Source organism: Lonchura striata, chromosome 21 (assembly GCF_046129695.1).
Source record: "Lonchura striata isolate bLonStr1 chromosome 21, bLonStr1.mat, whole genome shotgun sequence".
In the NCBI taxonomy this organism is placed as follows: domain Eukaryota; kingdom Metazoa; phylum Chordata; class Aves; order Passeriformes; family Estrildidae; genus Lonchura; species Lonchura striata.
Window position 1 is genome coordinate 2,451,172 of NC_134623.1, and position 20,846 is coordinate 2,472,017.

Sequence of the window (20,846 nt, forward strand, 5' to 3'; positions counted from 1 at the left end):
TGCATACTGGGAGATTCCTGCATATTGGAGATTCCTGTGTATTTGGAGCAGTTCTCCCAGGTGAAAACAGGTGACCCAGGCTTCGCAGTCACTTTCTCTCAGTAGCAGGTGCACAGGAGTGAGCAAGGCCAGGGGAAGGTGCAGCAAGTTTGACGTGGTGGAACATTGGCTCTGGGACACGTCCTGTGCCGGTCGGATTTTTTGGAGGCGGCAGCCCACTCAGGGCCCTGGACAGGCCCCTGACCAAGAACGCCGGCCCTTTTCCCTGGAAAACAAAGCTCGCAACCCCAGGTTCCTGGTGTCAGGTTGCCAGGTGAGCTTGGGACTGTCAGGGCAGAGCAAGTTCGAGGTGGTGGCAGGTTGGGGGGCCTGGGACACATCCTGCGCTGTTTGGATTTTTTGGAGGTGGCTGCCCACTTAGGGCCACAGGCCCCTTAACACAAACAGCAGCCATTTGCTCTGTGAAACAAAGATTGCCACCCCAGGTTGCTGATTTCAGTTTGCAGTGAGCACTTGGGACTGTCAGGGCAGTAGACATTTGAGTTGGTGGCAGGCTTGGTCTGGGAGACATCCTGCACCGTTCCAAATTTTAGGCGGTGGCCACCCACTCAGGGCCACAGGCCCCTGATGCAGAATCCGCAGCGCACACAAATGAGAACTGGGATTTCAGGGGGTGGCAGGAGAAACTAAATCCATCTGCTCGCTTCCCTTTCCTGCCATGGCCACGCTGATGCAATTCAAAGAATTGCTCCTGCTCAAGAAGCTCTCAGATGATAGGAGCAAAAGCCACGTGTTTCTGAGGTGCTAGCTGCCAGTGTCTCAGATTTTCCTTCCCAGTTCTAAATGGTTTTGACTATTTTTTCCATTTCAACACTTTCTGTGCATCCCTGTGAGTTAATAGGCCCTCACAACCCTCTCCCTCAAAGCCTTGAGATACTGCCAAAGCAGAACTGGTTCATGCTCTTTTCTCCTGGTGATTTTACAATCTTATGCAGACTCTGAAAGCAAGCTCATGCTGTAGACAAAAGATTGACCTGGGTAGCACAGGGCACTTTCTGGGTGTGTGTCTTTGTCTGCTTTTCACGGCCTTTGGGTGAGCACGGTGAGGCCGAGGCCTGGGGCCCTCAAGATGGCGCCGGGCAGCCCCGGGGGCAGCGGCGAGGGGCGGCACCGAGGGGGGCACAGGGTGCATTTCCCCGAGCCATGGGAGAAGCGAGCAGCAGGGAAAGGCGCCCTGGGGAGAAGGGCAGGCACAAGGGCCCGGCTCTCTGCAGGGTGGGCAGCCACTCGCCAAGTGCTGCTCCTGGAGCCACAGGCAGGGCCGTGTCTCCTCCCCGCCCTGGCACTGTACCTGCAGAGCCGCGTCCGGCTCTTCCCAGCACGGACAGCAAGGACGTGGACACGCTGCAGCCTCTGCTGAGGAGGGACAGCGAGATGTGCAAGGGCTGCAGCACCTCTCCTGCAAGGAAAGGCTGACACAGCTGACGCAGCTCAGCTTCTTCGGCCTGGAAAAGAGACTTAGACTTAGGCTTGTCCCAAGTGGGGCCTTCCAGTACCTGAGGGCAACCTACTAGAAAGGCTGGGCAGGGACTTTGTACAAAGGCAGGCAAGGACAGGACGAGAGAGGATGGATCCAAATGGAAAGAGAGTCGCTTTAGATGAGGGATTCTGAAAAAGACTCTCCTGGAACAGGTTACCCACCAGAGAAGGTGTAGATGTCCCATCCCTGACAGTGTTCATGGCCAAGCTGGATGGAACTCTAGACAAGCCAGTCTAGTGTGAGGGGTCCTCCGCCACAGCAGCAGGATGGTAACCATGTGATTTTTCAGGTCCCTTCCAAGCCAAAGCATGCCACGGCTCCGTGATTCTGGGATACTTCCCCTCTTCATCCTCTGACAGAAAAAGAAACGTGGCACCAAGTTCCATATTGCAGATCATGTCTTTTGGCAGCCTGCAACTGTCTCAACAGAGGATGAAAAGACATGGCATTACTGACACAATTTCCCTTTTCTACTTGAAAATTAAATGCTCCACTCTCACAAAACTGTCAGAAGAGGCAATTCTTCCCCATGAAATGCTTCGTCTCACCCAAAGAAGAAAGAAGCCACAAGCCAACACTCTTCTTTATTGCTTCCTTGATTGGTTACTTCTCTGATAGGAATTACTTTGGGTTTTTATTTGTTTGTTTCTTTCATTCATTCACGGGGTCCGCAGCAGCTCCTCCGTTGGGTTTGCAGAGGCAATGGACGAACGGCCGCCAGCTCCGGCACCTCAGCAACAGCAGCAGCAGCAGTTCTCTGGATCGAACGGACTTGCGCTCAACTTTCTGCTCGCTCTCTGTCCTCTACTCCCGTGCCATCTGGTCCCGTGCCGTCCGTGTTCCGCCTTTCCCAGCCCGGCTCACGCCGAGTCCCGCAAGGCACCCGTGCGTGGCTCGGCCCCTGCCCGGCCATGCCCGGGCCGCGAGGGTCTCGCCTCCGCCAGGCTCTCTCCAGAGTGGCTGTGGCGCCTCCGCAGGAGCCTCTGGAAGAGTTCCTCACTCTGTTCGTGGCGGGGCAGCAGCGTCCCGTGGCTCTGCCCGGCGCGGCCTCTGGCCCGGCCCCAGCCCCGAAGGAAGCCCCTGCCGCAGCTCCGCCTGGAGCCGCCCCGCTGCCGCCCGGCTCCCGCCCCGTCGCCGGGAGCTCCCCCAGGCGCTTCCCCGCCCCGAGCTCCGCCGCTCGGCAGCTCGGCTGCCGGCCCCGAGCCGCCGCAGCCCGGGGCGGCTCGGCAAGCAGCAGCGCGCGGGCGCTCGGGCTCCCGGGGCAGAACAGCGTGCCGCGCTCCCGCCCCGAGTCCCTTTTTCTCTGCCCCGGCTAGCTCTCCTTCTGGGGCGAGAGGGGCGATTGAGGCACCCTCCGCTGGTCCCAGCTGGGCTTTGGGGAGTGCCTTTGTGGGTTCCGGGCAGCGCTAGCAAGCCTCGCGGTAGAAAGGAAGAGAGGATCCGGTTGGGGGCGAAGTCCAGGTTTATTGCAGCCCAACGGGGCCAAATATCCCAGAACGGTGCCAACCAACGGGAACGAACACAAGGTGCTTGCACCGGTTTATAAACTGTAAGGGAGGGGAAGACCGGTAACCAATAGTGATAGAGGTAGGGAGTGGCTCCTCGATAGGGTGATGCACATGTGGACCAATGGGAGAAGGATACTGGAGGGGCCCCAGGCCCTCGCCCAATCACCCGGTGCCCTGAGTAGAAGCTTCTAGATGGATGGGAAAGGCCGCCTGGTGACGGACAAGGTGCCTGGGAGGGGGCAAGAGAATGGCTCGGCAATAGTAGGGAGGATTGACACATGAGGCAGGGCGGGAAAACTGGGGACAAAACTAAATTGACCATGGGGGTACAAAGGAATAAACCAATACACGATACAGTGATAATAAACCATATAAATAACGCAACTCCACAACAGCAGGAGTGCGGTGCCGCCCGCAGGGGCAGAGAAGCCTCCCCTGGCGCAGCTCTGCTGGGAGGGCCCTGCTAGGCAGCGGCGGCTGCGGCAGCGTTTGCTGCGGGACCCGGCTCGCCGCCGGCGCCCCGGCAACAGACGGAGGGCGGCGGGAGCCGGCGGGCAGCGGGCGGCGAGCTCAGCCCGGCGCTGGCCTTGGCTTGCAGGGGGCCATCAGGCGAGTGTGCCGGGATCGCGTCTCGGAGCGGGCGCGGCTGCTGAGTGAGCGGGGCCAGCGGGAGAAGTCGCGGGGTGGCCGGGCGGGGCTGAGGCCAGGCCCGGCAGGGCGGCAGCCGGAGCTGCGAGGGGAACGAGCGGGGAGTGAGCGCGGCCGCGCAGCGTCCCAGGCCGGGCAATGGCAGCGGGCTGGGGCCGGGCAGGGGTGCCCAAGGCGCGGCGCAGCATCGGCCCCACTCAGGGCATCGCGGTCCCCCGCAGCACAACAGCGCCCTTGTGCCCCTGGAGCCGGCACTTTTGGCTGTACAGCATCTTTTGGGTCCATTGTCCCCCAAACCTGTCAATGGTGGTCCCATTGTAATACCAAGTAGCAAAGAGCAGCACAAATGACACAAAGAAACTATGGCAAAAGAATAAGAGGAGATGCCCAGCGAGGAAAGGATGTGGTGACACACTGGCACATCAAATGAGCTGCACTCCCATAACCTCTTGGCTAGCAGGTCCTGGTCTCACATTCTCCATTTGTTTATTTATGTTTAATTTATTTTGGTTTTTTAAATCATCAAAATAAAATATATCAATGTTATAAATTTACGCCACAACGGATCATAATCCAATTAGAATTTAATTAATTACAGCAAGTAGGATATGAGCAAAAACAGCACTGGACGGCCGGGGAGTCTCTGCTCCCTCTCTGCCGTCCCGATTCGTCTAAACAGTCTTCTTTTTATTCCGTTCTTTCCATGAAGTCCTGACAGGCTCCTTTGTTTGCAGTTTCCTTCTGTTTACGTAAGCCGTAATTGTGGTTATCTTTATCTTGTATCGTCAGTCCCCAGGTGTTAAGTGTTTGTGATTTTTCTTTATCTTGCAAATGTTGTGTCCGCAGGCTATTTGCGTATCCTCATTTCCTAAACAATACCTTAGTCTGTAAGCAGTCTGTATTTTCTCACACTCCGTTTCCTATCCGCCGTCTGTGGTTTCTCACGAGTCCGTTTCCTAACCTTTATATATATATCTTAATAAACAATATCTCAGTCTGTGGTTTTCCACAAATTTCCCCATTTTCTTGTTTTATCCCATTATTGTTTATTAGACATTGCTTTCACTTTCGGCACTGCAAATAAACCTTTTTCTACAATCCCAACATTTATCATAGCACTCACAAGGTAATACTTCACAATTACAATAGGCGTAGCCCCTACGTGGCACAACACATTCACAACAATCTTCATCCTCATCAATAGATGCACTTTTCTATTTTGCCCCCGAATTCGTAGTTAAAATAAGTAGTTGAGCTATGTTAAATCGTTGTTTAACATCGTGTAAAATACAGCGCAATATACAAGGCATAAATATAAGTCCCAGCATCAATATAATCAGTGGTCCTGCTAAGGCAGACAACAAAGTGGTTAGCCAAGGTGAAACATTAAACCAATTTCCATACCATGACCTGCCCGCCTCACGATCTTTTTTACGTTGATTTAACCTTTTCCGGAGTTCAGACATAGTATCCTGGACTACTCCTGTATACATTCATTAGGAGTCTAGGTTGCTTTTATATATTTATCAGGAGCCTTTACTGACTAGCCCGAGGCTATTGTTTCACATCCCTAATAACTACAATAATAATGTCTGGGATAATTACAGTAAGACGGTCCAGAGGCCGGGCATATATAAAATGGAGGTCCTTTTTCACAATGTATTGGTACTAAATCACAAAGTTTTACTATGAATTCAGGTGGACCTGGGTTGCTAAAAGTGGCTATTGTTCTCGTTCCTTCCCAAGATATTAATTCCCATTTAAATGGTTCATGAGAATTTCCCCTTTCTGCTTGGGTTATTGTCAATATCAAGACTAACGGTATACCAGGAAAAAGGGTGTCTGTCCATTTTGCCAATTTAAGTATATTTTTACCAATCCTGGGGAAGTTCGGCCGTTGCTGCCTCTGCGTCCCATTGTTCTGGTTCTTTTCTCCACGGTTTGTTCCTCTTCTGCCTCGCCCATTGACTCGGTTGCGTCGAGTCACGGGGGTTATCATCTTCTCGGCAGCAAGGGAATTCTTCAGGAGAACAGCTGTTTCGGGATTTCTGCCTCTTTATATAGGCTTCCCACTTTGCATCTTGAACTAATGGGGCAAAGCAAGACACAGTTAGTACTTCCCCTCTACACTTTATAGCCAAGATTTCAACCACAAAGGGGGACTGGTTTGTTGGAATGGTAATAATGATATTGAAGGTATCTACCTTCACAGTGTGTCCACCATTTATCCTGGCATACTTTATACCTAAAACAAGCAAATGGATAACAATTATAGTTTATATCATTACTACAAATTCATATATTTAGAGTACATATATATTATTTACATCAGCATACCTTCTATATTCACTATGGTGTGGCTACATATATTTAGCAATTTCCTTCAACACACTTTGTACGCTTCTATATATAATAAATAAAAAAAAAGAAGCAATTATAGCATATATAAACAGCAATACACACTTTATACCAAAAGGTAATGCAGCAAAAAAATCAAATAACGTCTTTATCATTATGTTATCTTTTCAGGGTTATCTTGGTGTCACCTGGGGTACTGATTACTTTCCAGTGAGGTCTCGTTACTGGGCCTTTAAGGCGGCTGGCATGAGTCCATCCACGCTCAGCAGTCCGGACGGCTGTTTCTGTTGTCAACAAAACAAGATAAGGTCCCTCCCAATTGGGCTTTAGGGTTTCTTCCTTCCGCACTTTAATCAATATCCAATCCCCAGGTTTAACGTTGTGTATTTTTAGGTCCAATGGGGGTCGTTGCACCATCAGTCCACGTTCCCAAAGCTGGTTACGATGTTTTGCTAATTGTGAAACATATTCATTAATCACACGGTCTCTAATTAAAACATTTGTTTGTGGGCTTTCAATTCTGTAGGACATTCCGTACACCATTTCAAATGCTGATATTCCTACATCTGCTCGGGGTCTGGTTCTGAGAATTAATAGTGCCATGGGTAGGCATTTAATACATGATAATTTGGTTTCTATAATTAATTTAGTCAAAATAGTTTTAATTTCTCCATTCATCTTTTCAACTTTTCCTGAACTTTGTGGATGCCATGGTGTATGGTATTCCTACTTTATACTTAAGCTTTCTGTCAATTTTTTTGTCTTAAATTTTTCTTTTTCCTACTTAACGATGGCATATCTGGACAATTGTTTACTTTCTACTATTTGTGATGACCCATCTATGAATAATACTTCTCTACATTGTAGTTCTTCTAAGTCTGACCTAATGCATGTTTGTTGTTCGATTGTTTGAAAACAATTGTGTAATGGTTCATTACGTTTTCCTGAGTACAAAAATTCAGCGGGGTTAACTGCTCCAGTAGTTTTTAAAGATAATTTAGGGGATTCTATAAGTATTCCCTCATACTTTAATAATCGGCTATCTGTAAGCCATTTTTCTGCTTTTTGTTGTAACACTCCCCTGATGTTATGAGGCGCATATAAGACAATTTCTCTATTAAAAGTAATGCAATTTGTTTCCTCAAGCAATAGGGCAGCAGCAACAATGATCTGTAAACAACTCAGCCAACCCCTGCTCACAGGATCTAACAGCTTTGATAAGTATGCCACCGGTTTCTTTTGTCCGGCCCATTCCTGAGTTAATACTCCGAATGCCGTTCCTTCATGTATGTTAACAAATAAATGGAATGGCCGTTTTAAATCCGGGAGACTTAAAACCGGTGCTTGACTTAGCTCCCTTTTGAGATTAGCAAACTGCTCTTGATCCTGAAGAGTCCACTTGGGTATTTTGTCTTTAAGCAGTTGTTCATATAGGAATTTAACTTTAAAGCTGTAGTTCTCTATCCATTGCCTACAATACCCAAATAGCCCTAATGCATGCCGAATTTGCCTCTTAGTGACAGACATAGGTAATTCCAGAATTCCTTTAATACGCTCTGGATCTAGTATCTTCTGGCCGTTAAACAGATAATGTCCCAGATATTTTACTTTTTCCTCTGCAAATTGTAACTTTTCCTGTGATACCTGTAGTCCCTTTTGTGCAAGAAAGTTTAGGAGTCGAATGGTTTCTTTTCTTACATTCTCCCTATTATTCCCCGCTATGAGCAGATCATCTACATATTGTAACAGCACATTCCCCATTTGTACTTGATATTCTGTTAAGAGCTCTTCTAGGGCCTGTCCAAACAGATTAGGGGACTCAGTGAACCCTTGGGGGAGCACGGTCCATCTTAATTGCTGTCTCCGGCCCGTCTCTATGTCTTCCCATTCAAAGGCAAAATAATTACGGCCTTCTTCTGCCAATGGACAGACCCAAAAAGCATCCTTTAAATCAATCACACTATACCAGGAGTTATGGGGTCCGAGTTTGCTTAGCAATGTGTATGGGTTTGCTACCACAGGGAACCGAGTAATAGTTCTTTCGTTTATTTCCCTTAGATCATGTACGAGCCGATATTTCCCATTAGGTTTCTTTACAGGCAAAATGGGGGTGTTAAAGGGTGACATACAGGGCTCTAAGATTCCTTGTGCCAATAATCGATCAATTTCTGGCTTCAATCCTCTTCGTCCTTCTAAGGATATGGGATATTGCCTTACCTTCACAGGTATGTGGGGTTCGGAAATTTGGATTTTAATCGGTGGCATTTCCAGTCTACTAATTGTGTCCGGAGAGTACCAGACATTGGGGTTAATTTGTTTTTGATCATCCACGGTCAAAGGATAAGCAGACACTGCCAACTCTTGATTTTTCACTTTAATTTCTAATTGCAATTCAATAATTAAATCTCGTCCTAACAGGTTAAATTCTGCTTCAGGGACGAGCAAGAGTTCACCCATTCCAAATTTATTTTCAGTTTCGAATACCACATTTTTGATTTTACTTACTTTAAAGGGTTCCCCTTTTGCCCCAATTACTTGTACTTTTTCAGGGGAAACCTTACATCCCTCAGGTATCTGTTTAATAGTTGATTTCTCAGCCCCAGTGTCTACTAAAAGGTGAACTCTTGTTTATGGGGACCTATTTTTAATTTTATCAAGGGCTTATAATGACTCCGGTCCCCTAAGATATAGAGCCCCTGACTCCCCTATTCTATTTTCAATGTTCCCTCATCCCTGATTCTTCCTCTGCAATTCCTCTTTATATGTCCCTTCTTTTCACAGTAAAAACAACACCTTTGTTCTCTCCTCCAGGTTAAGGAGTTTTTTTATTATTTACCCAGAGGTTTAACTGCTGTCTCACCCAATCTTTTTCTGACCCATAGACTGGCCAAAATACATTTTTTTGAAATCTTCTTCCCTCCCCATATCTTAGTACAATATTCTATCATTTTTTGCTTATCTTTCCCTAGGGTTCCAGGGAAATATCTCCAATTATCTAAGATATATGCCAGAGGGGTATTCTTAGGTACAGTGGGTACCCTTCCCATGGGAGTTGAAGGCTTGCTGCCCTTCGCCCCCATCTTCTGGAATATCTCCACACACACACACACTCGCTCCTCTTGTTCCTGGCCCAGTCCCTCGCGGGAGATGGAAAATGCAGTACTTAAGAGTCCACACTTGCTTGGCTCAGTATATCGAACCTCTCATTCATTATATTCCAGGAAACCCAATCCCGCCCGAACGGAAAACCCATGAACAATTTCGCCGCGAACAATTTCGCTCTGTGAATAATTTCACTACTTACGCGTCCTGCGTCTTAGTCCGGACTCCTATGCACAGAATTTTTATGGGATTTTACCGGTCTCTCCTTTGCTCATTATCCTAGACTTTAGGTTCATCGGTAAGGTGGGGTAAGCTGTTGGTCGCGGGGCCGCGAAATGTCGCGGGGCGCCTCCCCGGAAGACGAAAGCCCACCGTTCCTTATCCGAGTCATGGCACCAGAAATTGTTATAAATTTACGCCACAACGGATCATAATCCAATTAGAATTTTATTAATTACTGCAAGTAGGATATGAGCAAAAACAGCGCTGGACGGCCGGAGAGGCTCTGCTCCCTCTCTGCTGTCCCGATTCGTCTAAACAGTCTTCTTTTTATTCCGTTCTTTCCATGAAGTCCTGACAGGCTCCTTTGTTTGCAGTTTCCTTCTGTTTACGTAAGCCGTAATTGTGGTTATCTTTATCTTGTATCGTCAGTCCCCAGGTGTTAAGTGTTTGTGATTTTTCTTTATCTTGCAAATGTTGTGTCCGCAGGCTATTTGTGTATCCTCGTTTCATAACCAATACCTTAGTCTGTAAGCAGTCTGTATTTTCTCACACTCTGTTTCCTATCCTCCGTCTGTGGTTTCTCACGAGTCCGTTTCCTAACCTTTATATATATATCTTAATAAACAATACCTCAGTCTGTGGTTTTCCACATCCAGTTAAAAAGATGTCATCAAAATTCAAAGATAAAGTCAAAACACATTATTCAAAACTATGAGAACATATGTACATCTCTAACTATACTAAAAGAAATCTATAAAAGTCTATAAAAATCTATAAAATTCTATTCAATTCTATAAATTTCAATAAAATTCTATATAGTTCTAAAAATGCTATAAATCCTATTCTTGAAACATTCTGCGGACGTTGGGAAGCTTCTTCCTGAGCCTGGAGGAAACAAATCTCTTCCGGACTGCAGGCAAGGACTTCATGGAAGAACATAAGTACATCTCTAACTATACCAGAAGAATTCTATAAAATTCTATATAGTTCTAAAAATGCTATAAAGCCTAGTCTTGAGACATTTGTCGGATGGTGGGTAGCTTCTTCCTGAGCCTGGAGGAAAGAGAGCTCTTCTGAACTGCAGGCAAGGACTTTGTGAGAGAACATAAGTACATCTCTAATTATGCTAAAAAACTTCTATAAAATTCTATAAAATTCAATATATCTCTAAAAATGCTATAAATGCTGTTCTTGAAACATTTGTGCGATGGTGGGTAGCTTCTTCCTGAGCTTGGAGGAAAGAGAGCTCTTCTGGACTGCAGGCAAGGACTTGGTGGTAAAGGGGACATAGAAGGTGTCCAGAGAAAACTTCTTGGTATCGCTACGACCAGTCAGATCTGCAAAGTGGAGAGACCAAGGGTAACAGAGGCCACAATGCAAACCTAAAGCATATAAAGCTCCAGATTTCATGGGACAGACTCCTTGGAATCTTCTAAGGAGCTGCAGGGAAGCATGCTGCTGCTGGCAGCCCCTTGAAGCAGGCCCGGGGAAAACCCTGACCCGCTTCCACAGGGCTGCCACAGGAACAGCCTGGCCTCTGGGCTGTCCTGGGACAGCAGGGAGCCCAGAGCCCTGTGCTTTCCAGGAATGGCTCAGCTGCACATGCAGCCTCCTGCTCCTCTCCCTGCCCCACAGCTGAGCACTGGCAGAGCACAGCTGATTGCAGGGGCACATGCAGGGCACAGCTGTTCCCTGGCAATGTGCACAGGCTCTCTGGGCTGCCACAAGAGCCTTCCTCCCACCAGAGAGTGGCCCAGCTCCCCCCTCACCTTTTTGTGAGGCTGAGCCATGCTCAGCCTTCACATTGTCCTCATTGTTTGGAGTTGCTTCAGGGCTCCCATTTCATGACGATGAAGGGCGATGGAGAGAGCGGGGGTAGATGCACACCCTTCCTTAGTGTTTTGTCATTTTTGGCAGACGTAAATAAAGTCACATCCGGAGGTGTCCAAGTCAGAACTTTGTCATCTTTCCGGAGAACATGATACCTTCACCAGCCCAAAATGTCAGAGAGGTTTTCCTGCACGCGTGGAGGCTTGCTGGCTGCACACTTCTTCAGCTTGGTGCCCATCACCTCGTAGAGGGCCAAGGCAAGCCTGGTGGCCACCGTGCGGACGCTGGCGCTTCGGACAGGCAGCGCCTTGTTCTCCAGGAAGGACCAGAGCACGGGCAGGGCGTAGCGCTCGACGACTTCAGGGCTCCTGGCATAAACCCACTCCACAAGCACTGCCGGGAGAGAGGCACAGCTTCTTACCCACCAGCCTCCATGCAAACAGGGATCTACCTCTGCTTTTGCTTCTTGGAAGCCTCTCTGGCTAAGATCAGCAAAATAGCACACAGAGCCCCATGATCCAGAAACGGGCAAAGCCGCTGATCATCCTTGAAACTGAACCACCAATACCTCAGGACTAATTTCTCCAAACAGAGCCTTGTCCCTGTGGCAGACTTTGTACTTTTACTAAATTATTTCACAATTTGTTTCTGCATGAACAATGAATGAAATATCAAATTGCCTTTTATTTCCATTTAGAAGTTGTCTAAACCCACACTGAAGATTTGGAAATGCACTGTAAGGAGGCAGTTGAGTGATTTCTAATAAAGGGGGTGATTCCATTTTGTAACTTCCATGTAAAGTGCCAGAAGTCTTATCTGACTCCCCTTTGCTCAGTGGCACACAGCAAAGGGCAGTATTAGAACACACTTCAAAGCCCCAGCCCACCAGAGATGGCAGCTGCTTGACAGCTGCCTTAGAAACATCGGTGACTAGCCGGTGTCTTTGGCAGAATGCTTTTGTGCCTTTCAACACGGAGCTGTTTCAAACCTCAGCATGTCTTAGGGAATTACCCAGACCCCACTGCCATGGAATTTGAGCATCATCATGTTTTAATGGCAGTTCCCCTCCAAATGTTAGTGGCATTTTTTCTTACAATGTGCACTGAAATAGGGGCATAGAGAAAGAAAAATGCTACACAGGGGACTGAAATGTAATCAGAAGGCAAGTGTTTTCTCACATTGTCTCTGAAATCTGCTCTCTGCTCATTTTCTGGACTGAACTATATCAAAAACAGACAAAAATTTGCTAACAACAGGCTCCTTGCATGGCAGATTTGACTGAGGGGTTAAAACCTGAAATGCTAGGGAGACCAGTCTTATTTTCTGATCAGACAAAAAGTTATCTAGTAGCTACTTATTATTCTGTGGTGGAAGAGACTTCATTTTCTCTATGCTGTTAATCCACCAGCAGTCATCAACACTGAAACAGCTCCTGAAAGTACCCAAAACCAATTCTGCTAAGCAGGAAAGGGGTAATGGTCCACATTTCAAAATGAGACTTCATTTGAGTTGAAATGCAAATAAAGTCATTGGTCACGACAGAACTTCAGAAAGAGCTATCTGTTCCCACTAAACCTGAGTGAGGACATTTGCACTTTCTAAAGTAGTCCTCATTTTTGTTCATTCCTTTATTTGAAAAAGAGATCAAAATAACTGCAAAACTATATTCCCTGTTCCTGGGGATCTACTGGATTCAAATGCTCTTTGATGGTGGTTTGAAAGAGCCTTTGACATTCCCAATCGCTGAACATGCCCTGTTCAGATTCATAAGGAAGACACAAAGACTATGAAACCTTCTATTTAAAGATGCTGGCATAATTAGCAGTGCTATTAGCCCCAGTTAAAGCAAGGCTATCAGTCGTCTTCTCTACTGTATGTTGAGATTGTCATTTTTCCAATCCTTGGCTATTGCTGACACAGCAAGCTCCTCTGAGGAATCAATTCTCAGCTGCATTTGTAGCATTGTGGACAGTGCTGACACAGGAAGAGGCTGTTTGCACAGCCCAAAATGCTCAGTGCAGTGCCACTTCCACAGCACAGGCAGGCAGCCTCAGCACTCTGCTTCTGCCCCTCTGCCCCCAAAGGCTGCCTTGCACTAAATCCATGCAAGGATAAGTGTGATAGACTCTAACAGAGTATCTGATAGAGTGAGATACACTCTGTGTGGTGAGTTTTGACCTAAGCTGTGACCCCAAGGCTCCGCATGCTTCAGCCTCAAAACTTTCCAAGAGCAAAACAAGAATTCTGTGAGAACAAAACAAACTGATCTCCTGAAACAGCATTTGCCACCATTTTTCCTAAAGGCTCACAGATGTCCCTGAGGCTCCAAGAGAGGAGCCAGCTGGGCTATTTTTAGCCCCTTCCTATCCTGGAGGTGGGTTCTGAGATGTCCCTGTGAGAGCTCAGCCCCCAGGCCCAGCGCCGCCCCCATCTCAGATGCTGCACAGCTCTGCAGCAGCCAGGGAAAACCTGCCAGAGACACCTGCCCTGGGTATTGGGCAGGAGGGACAAGCTCAGCACCTCCTGCTGTGGCGGAGCTACTCTACTGTCCATTCCCAGGCATTCCCTGTAAATAATCCCCTAGAGGACCTCTTGGCTTAGAAGGGGAGGCCATACCTGTGATACACTCCGTGACAGCCAGCAGAGCTTCGCCATTCAGTTGGCTCCATTGGTTGCTGAGCTCTTTCATCAGTGATACTTTATCTACAAGTGAAACACACGTTTCTTCTCACTCTTCTGAGGTCATAGCAGAAAGGACAGTGGGGAGGGAAAGGGCAGGGGCAATCCCATTTTATAAAAGAAAGTCATATTCTGCTGATTTTTGAATCTTTTTCTTCTTTCCTGCCAGCCTACTTGGCAGGGTTAAAAGTTCCAAAAGAAAAGCTCTCCTTTCACATATGAAAATCCAAAGTTGTCTTCTGTACCAGGAGCTAAGTTAACACTTTTCACATCAGGCACCTCAAGAGTTCAGTCACATGTAAACAGTGAAGAGGTTTTGCATCCCACAGTAAAAAGGAAGAACTCCATCCTTGGGACACAGAAAGGCACTGAGTCAGGCAGTTCATGAATTCACAGAGCAGCTGAGGTGGAGAAGGTGGAAACACCCCTTGAAGACCTGCCTCCTCACCACTCCATTTTTCAGGCATTTTCAGAGCTGACAACAATCTGTGTGGCAAAGGAATTTAGAGCAGCCCTTGTCTATGTAGGTGTTTGCTAGAGCCACCTTGCCCCATGCAAAACAACATGTGGAACAAGGCATGATTGACAGCTGGATTTAGACCAGTTTGTTCGAAGGAAATGAACTTGGTGAATCCTAAGTTCCCCTTTGAAAAAAGAAGACAAAGAAGAAAGGTGGAAAATAGGCAGCTAATGCCTATCATGTAGAGCCTTCCAGGTGGCTGCTCTGCAGAAGCTCTGATGGGCTGGTGTCCCTTCATGCCAACAGCAAAGCTGTTCATTTGGGAAGTCAGATGGGGCCCAAGCAAACTTTGCCTCTGAATTGTAGCAAAGCTGTAGTCCAGGACTTTGTCTTCAGATCAGCAGCACAGAGCCAAGGGCTTCTGGGACTTTTGGGAATTGCTGATCACATTCAAGCCTGTTGGAGGACTGGTTCCTAAGGACTGCACCTCCAAAGCTTCTGTGGGTGTCTGCGAGAGCCTTCCACAGACAACAGCAGCTGTCAAGGCACTCAGCGTTCTCTTGTGTCGCAGAGACAGAGAAGCAGTTGAGGAGAGTCCATGCTGGGGCTCAGCCTCACCTAAATGAGCAATGGATCCTTCCAGCGCTCTCACAGCTGCGGCATGAACCCCGGGATCCTTTGAGTTTAGATTCTTTGTTATTCCTTCCACCAAACGGATGATCACGGGGCTCAGGGCATCTTCCAGGAGGCCTATGATTTCTGCCAGCACGTCCAGCGCCTTCTGCCTCACTCTCTTATGCGTGTCACACAGTCTCAGGTCAAAATAATCAAAAATCTGTGAAGAGAACAAATAACATGAGAACTTGATTAAAATGACCTTGTTTGAAGAGGGGGTGTGGAAATGAGCACTCAGCAATGTCAAAGGTGAAAGTGATCCTTTCTGTCAGGTCAGCCCTTGCATGCACAATTGCAATGTTTTCCTGTGGGCCTCTCGCTGGAATGGTTCTGCAACCTCATGCTGGTTGAAAGATTTTCATCTGTTTTAAAGAGGTTTAGTTGGGGACAGGAGAGTTCCTATGATGTTTCTCCCCAGCTATAAATCATTCAATCAATTCCCTTTATTAACTGATAAGACTACCTTTGCTTTACAAGAGTGGAAGCTGATATTTACAATGCCCGGGTTTCTATACAGTTGCCTCAAGTACTGAGGGCAATTATGATTCTGCCAAAACTATGGCTGGAGGAGATCTAGGTTTTATTTTGTTTGTCTCAGAACCTGTGTCTGGAGATGGGCAGGGCTCTGATCAACTCTTCCAGGACTCAGACCATTTCTCTAACTAACAGGTAGACTTCTAAAATGCAATGTGCTGTACAGCTCTCATTAGAGCAGGCTCAGTCCCTTGAAAGCCCATTATCAGGCACCAGTTTCTGGAAGAAGGGGAAAAAGCATCTACTGGGAGGAGAAAGGATAGCTCTGTCCTTAACTGTTTTCCTCCTTTTCCAAAGAGAAAAAAAAAAGCCCCCCAAGAAGGGTGAGCACCATCTTTACCTAGAGGAAGAGGGACAAGGATGGAAATGAGTAGCCAGAGCTGTGCCTGTGCCAGACAAGATGGAGTTTCCAGAAGTATCCTTTAAAAACATTTAGTTGAAACCAACCCAGCCTGAAACATCTCTTCCCCACTCAAACCCATTTTTTGTCCAGAGATTAAGTGCCATTATTGCTTTCAATGGCTGGATTCCCTTCACCTAACCCAACTGGGAGTAGGAGACAGCAGCAGTTAAACCAGCAGGAAATTCTGTCATCATCTGATCAACAGCATCAATATAGACAGCTGCCAGACAAATACAGCTGGACTGAAAAAACTTGTCCTGAAGCCTGGACCTGAATTAAATTTCTCTCGGGAAGAGGGACCAGCCTGTCCCGAAGAGCCAGGATGTCCTGCCAAGACACACTGAATTAACTTTACTTCCCCAGGCCTGGGAAAGGAGCTGATGGAATGGAACAATGAAGATACCCTACATACTTGGACAATGTTAGTGGAGATGAGCTGGGGTTTGGTTTTGGACAGGTCTAGGAGGAGTGCCACTCCTTCCATCCGTGTCTGAAACTCCTTGGCTTCCAGGAGAAGGTAAAGCTTCTGGAGCGGCTTCATCTCTTCCATAGCTGGAGGTAACGTGACCTGGGCTTTTGCACGGTGTAGGAGGCGTCCATCAGAGGTAGACTCCACCCTGGAAAATAAAACCAAATTAGGACCTGTTGGTAATAATAGCTTCAGTTAATTGTGACCAAAACATCTTGAGGAGCTTTCCTAGTGATGTCATTTCAAGCTAGAATATCATGAGGCTCTGAAGAACAACGTGAGCCTCACGCCAGTCATTACAGGAGACAATCTGCAAGTAACATTCTCACACTGCTCACTCAGAAACACCAAAGATGAGCTGCATCTGATCTATCTTCAGATGGCTTCCAAGGCGAACTGCTCACATTGCTTTGTGGGGAAAGATAGACGCTACTTCCAAGTTTAAATGCCTCCTCATATGGGAGGTGTGTGTCTTATAATAAGGAAACACATCATTCTGGAGAAGTGTCTCTACACCAGGCATGACAATCTGGAAAAGTAGCTCAGATGCATTTGAACAGATGAACAGGGGTGTATCTGAAGGGTCCAGAAAATCAGTAACAGAGATAAAAACAGAAGCCAGACATGCCAGAACTACGCTCACATTTTGTTTGCTTCCCTAGAGACCAGATCCACAGCTTAACAAACCCACTGGGAACAATTCTCCTGGATCAACCTGTCTCTTCCATGAGCATGGGCAGATGCAAGCCATGCTACTGAGACATGTGGTCACTTTCCTGCCACCGCTGAGCGGGACAGCTCTAAATAAATCCCCTCTGTTATCAGAGGAGAACAGGCACAAGCAGCTCTGCCACTAGCATGAAGAGACAGCAAGGACCAAATTCCTGTCTTAAACGCTGATTGCAGCACAGGGGGAAATAAACCAAACATGCTGTCCATCAAGTAAACTATATGAAGGACAGGAATATCAAGACAAAAAGTCCACATTGAGGCACCTGTTGGCCAAAGTTGCTCAGGAATTCCCTTACTACTACTACTGCTACTACTACTCAAACGTCATACTGTTTGAGGGTAAAAAAGCCATGAATCAGCCAGGCCAAACCACATGGATGAGAACTGTATCTTTGGGGAATGGCATCTTGTTTCAAGACTGGGACTTCTCATTAAAACACCCATCTACAAAAAGACAAAAGACTACGCTGGGATTTAAAAAGAACACCCTGGTTGCATTTCCTTGTCCCAAGTCAGGCAGCAGAAACCTGGCCCTCTTCGAGCCTCCACAACACTGCCCTTGCCACTGCATTGGATGGTCTGAGCTGTTACCAATGGGTGTCTTTTGTTGCCCAGTTTTTGTGGAAGCCTTCCAGAGAAGTTGTGTTCAGCATAATGCAGAAGTGGACAATTTTTATCCTAGAGCATTTGTAGGGAAAGGAAAGAATCTCTGGCACTGGTCATCTCCAGCAGAAAGATTTTCCTGAGGAAGAGGCATGTAAAGCACATGTCATGTGCTTTGTCACATCTAACAAAAGTGCTCCCATCTGACAAAAGTACCGATTGCTAGAAGGCGATGTGGCCTGGGGCTTCTTTGAGCCGTCGCTCCTCTTCTTCACCAGGTTCTTCACAGATGGGCGTTCAGCCTTCTGGTTTTCCATCCCCTACAAAGACATCAAGAAACTCCATGAATCTTTAGAATACAAAATAGGGAATTCCTGGATTAAAACACAAGTTAGAACCAGGACCACTGCTACCAAGGCTTAAGGAAACATTTCCTAACTTACAGAAATAAATGGAGCAGAGATTCAGTGATGCCAACTCTTTGTTTACAATAGCCCAAGGCAGGTTATGGGTGCTATCATACGGCAGTGAGCAGCAGTCTAAAATCCCAAATTCATTATTCTTGAGCATAAATGGGAATAATGCAAACTGGTAGGCAATGAGTGTTCTCAATGGAAGCAGCAGATTTGGACTCCTTGGGGGTTGGCCCACTATTTGGTTCAACACTTACTCTCCCTGCTCCTGCACAAATGCACACTCCCTTCTATAATGTAGATAAAAAGAAGAAAATCCCCCCCAAACAAACAAACTATTTTCCACTGGATGCTGATGGATTCACCAAGCCTCTTCCAGCTCCACAAGGCTTGACAGCAGGGAAGATATTCCCAAAAGACCGACAGTAATTGTAGCAATTAGGTTTGACTTGGACATCTTTTGTATATTTGGAAATGTCCTTGGCACCACTACTTCCGGTGTCTTTTGCAAAGACACTGTTATCCTCAGAAGCACTATTCTCACTTAACTGCTTGACTGGGGGCAGAGTAGGGAGAGCCCGTGGGGCCTTGCCCTTGGATGTAAACCCATTTTCTCCTCTTTCCCTTTCCACTTTGTGATATTCAAAGAATTCAAAACCCCACTTTTTCCCAAATAATATCAGTTCCTCTGTGGTCTGCAGATGAACAGGCTGGGGATTAACAGCTCATTCCAGGAGCAAAATGATGCAGCAGAAGAGGAATGAGGTAAAGACACATCGAGTATGTTTGATCTCATATTAGCAGTGGCAATACTTGCACAAAGGAGACACTGCTTCTGCCAAGCACTTACTTTCTTCTTAATTCTTGCCAGGATATCTTCCAGGTCATGGGTGGAAAGAGATTGTTCCAAAAGCTTCTTAAATTTTGGATTATTCAGCAGCATCTTCACCATCTCCTGTCCATAATGCCTAAGGAAGGAAGGAAGGCAGGAAATGAAAAGTGAACAAAGGAAGAGTGTTAAGAGAAGCAGCTGATACCTTAAACTGATCAGGTGCAATCCTTGAAAGAGAAGGCATTACCTACTCAGCAAAGAGGGACATTTGCTTCACTGGACACTGCACAGTGTTGTCAGCTGAACACAAGGGACAAGAGGAGAATGTGGGGCCACAAAAAAATACCATTTCACTCTGAAACTGTGGGTGTGCTTCTGTGGGATCAAAGGATCCCAGGGAACAGGCAAAACACATCTGCTTTGTTGTCAGAGCCTATTAGCAATGTCCTGCTGCCATTGCACAATAATTTGCCTTTCTTTCACTGGCAGGGAAGCCGGAACAAAACACCTCATGCTTGCTTTGGATTATTCTATACTATATAGAATAATCAGGGGCATGGGCAGATAGTTGCTCTGGTGTCCCTGGCAGCTATTAATGGGAATTTCATCATCAAAGTAAGGGGATTTTGGTGGTTTGGGTTGGTTTTGCCACTAGGAAACCACAGATTTCTTCAAGAAGAAATTTGGAGGTCACTGAGCCACAGATAACAGCATTCTACAAACCTGCAGAAGTAGTTTAGAAAGACTGAATACATAGGCTAAAGACCTCTGAAATATTTCTAGGGAAGTCTTAAGTTAATGTGAAATAGATGTTTGGGATCCTTCAGTGATGAAGCCAACACTTTGCCTTTATCGTGTGCACCTAAGGCCAGTCAAAACTTTTTGACTGGCTAATCTGAGCTCTTTTGATCTCAGTAAAGAATCCTTCAAGTCACAGGAAGTTGGCAATGCTCTTTCTTGGTGGCCAAGCTCAGGTTACCCACTACAGTCATTTCCCCAGGCCATCCAGAGCAGTGGTCACAGCACCAAGGCTGACAGAGATCAAGAAGTGTTTGGACAATGCTCTCAGGCACATGGAGTAACTCTTGGGGTGTCCTGCACACAACCAGGAGCTGGACTTGATGACCCCGATGGGTCCTTTCAAACTCAGCATATTCCATGATTCTGTGACCCTTATCCACACTGTGAGGTAACTTAATGTTTCCTTTAGTTTCCACTCCTTTGTAGTTTTACCCTTTATAGCCAGACACAAAACCATGTTCCCGTTTTGGGAGGTGAAATGAAGATCATTACCTTGTGTCCTGGTGACAGTCCTGAGCAAGTGTCCCTGCCACGTGTGCCAGTGTCTCAGCCCTGGGTGTGCCTGCCAGCTTCGTGACTCCAATTCTCTGCACCAAGGACAGGAGGAGCTCGGCCGCGCACTTCCGCACCTGGACGTAGCGGCTCCTGGGAAGAAGAGAGCAAACCCTGGGCACAGGGAGAAGGAGCAAGAGCAGCACAGGCCTTGGCCAGAGCCTGCTCCCTGTCCTTGCTGGGGGAAGGAGGCCTGGGCTCTCCCTGCAACTTCAGACACCTGTAGAAGGTTCTGTCCTCAGATAAACACAACGTTAGCAGGGAAAACACGCTGTGGGGCGGGAAGTTGCCGATATCCAGCAATGCAGCCTCTGTCTTTTGTAAAGATTGGCAAGGGATACATCTGAGTGTTTTGACCCTATTCCAAAGCTGAGGAAAGGGTGGCAGGCATTTTGGCCAGGTTGTCCTGATCTAGAGACTGTCTCTTGGGAACTGTCAGGCCCAGCACCAACACTTAAGGCAGCATTTTCTTCAGCTGTCCCGTT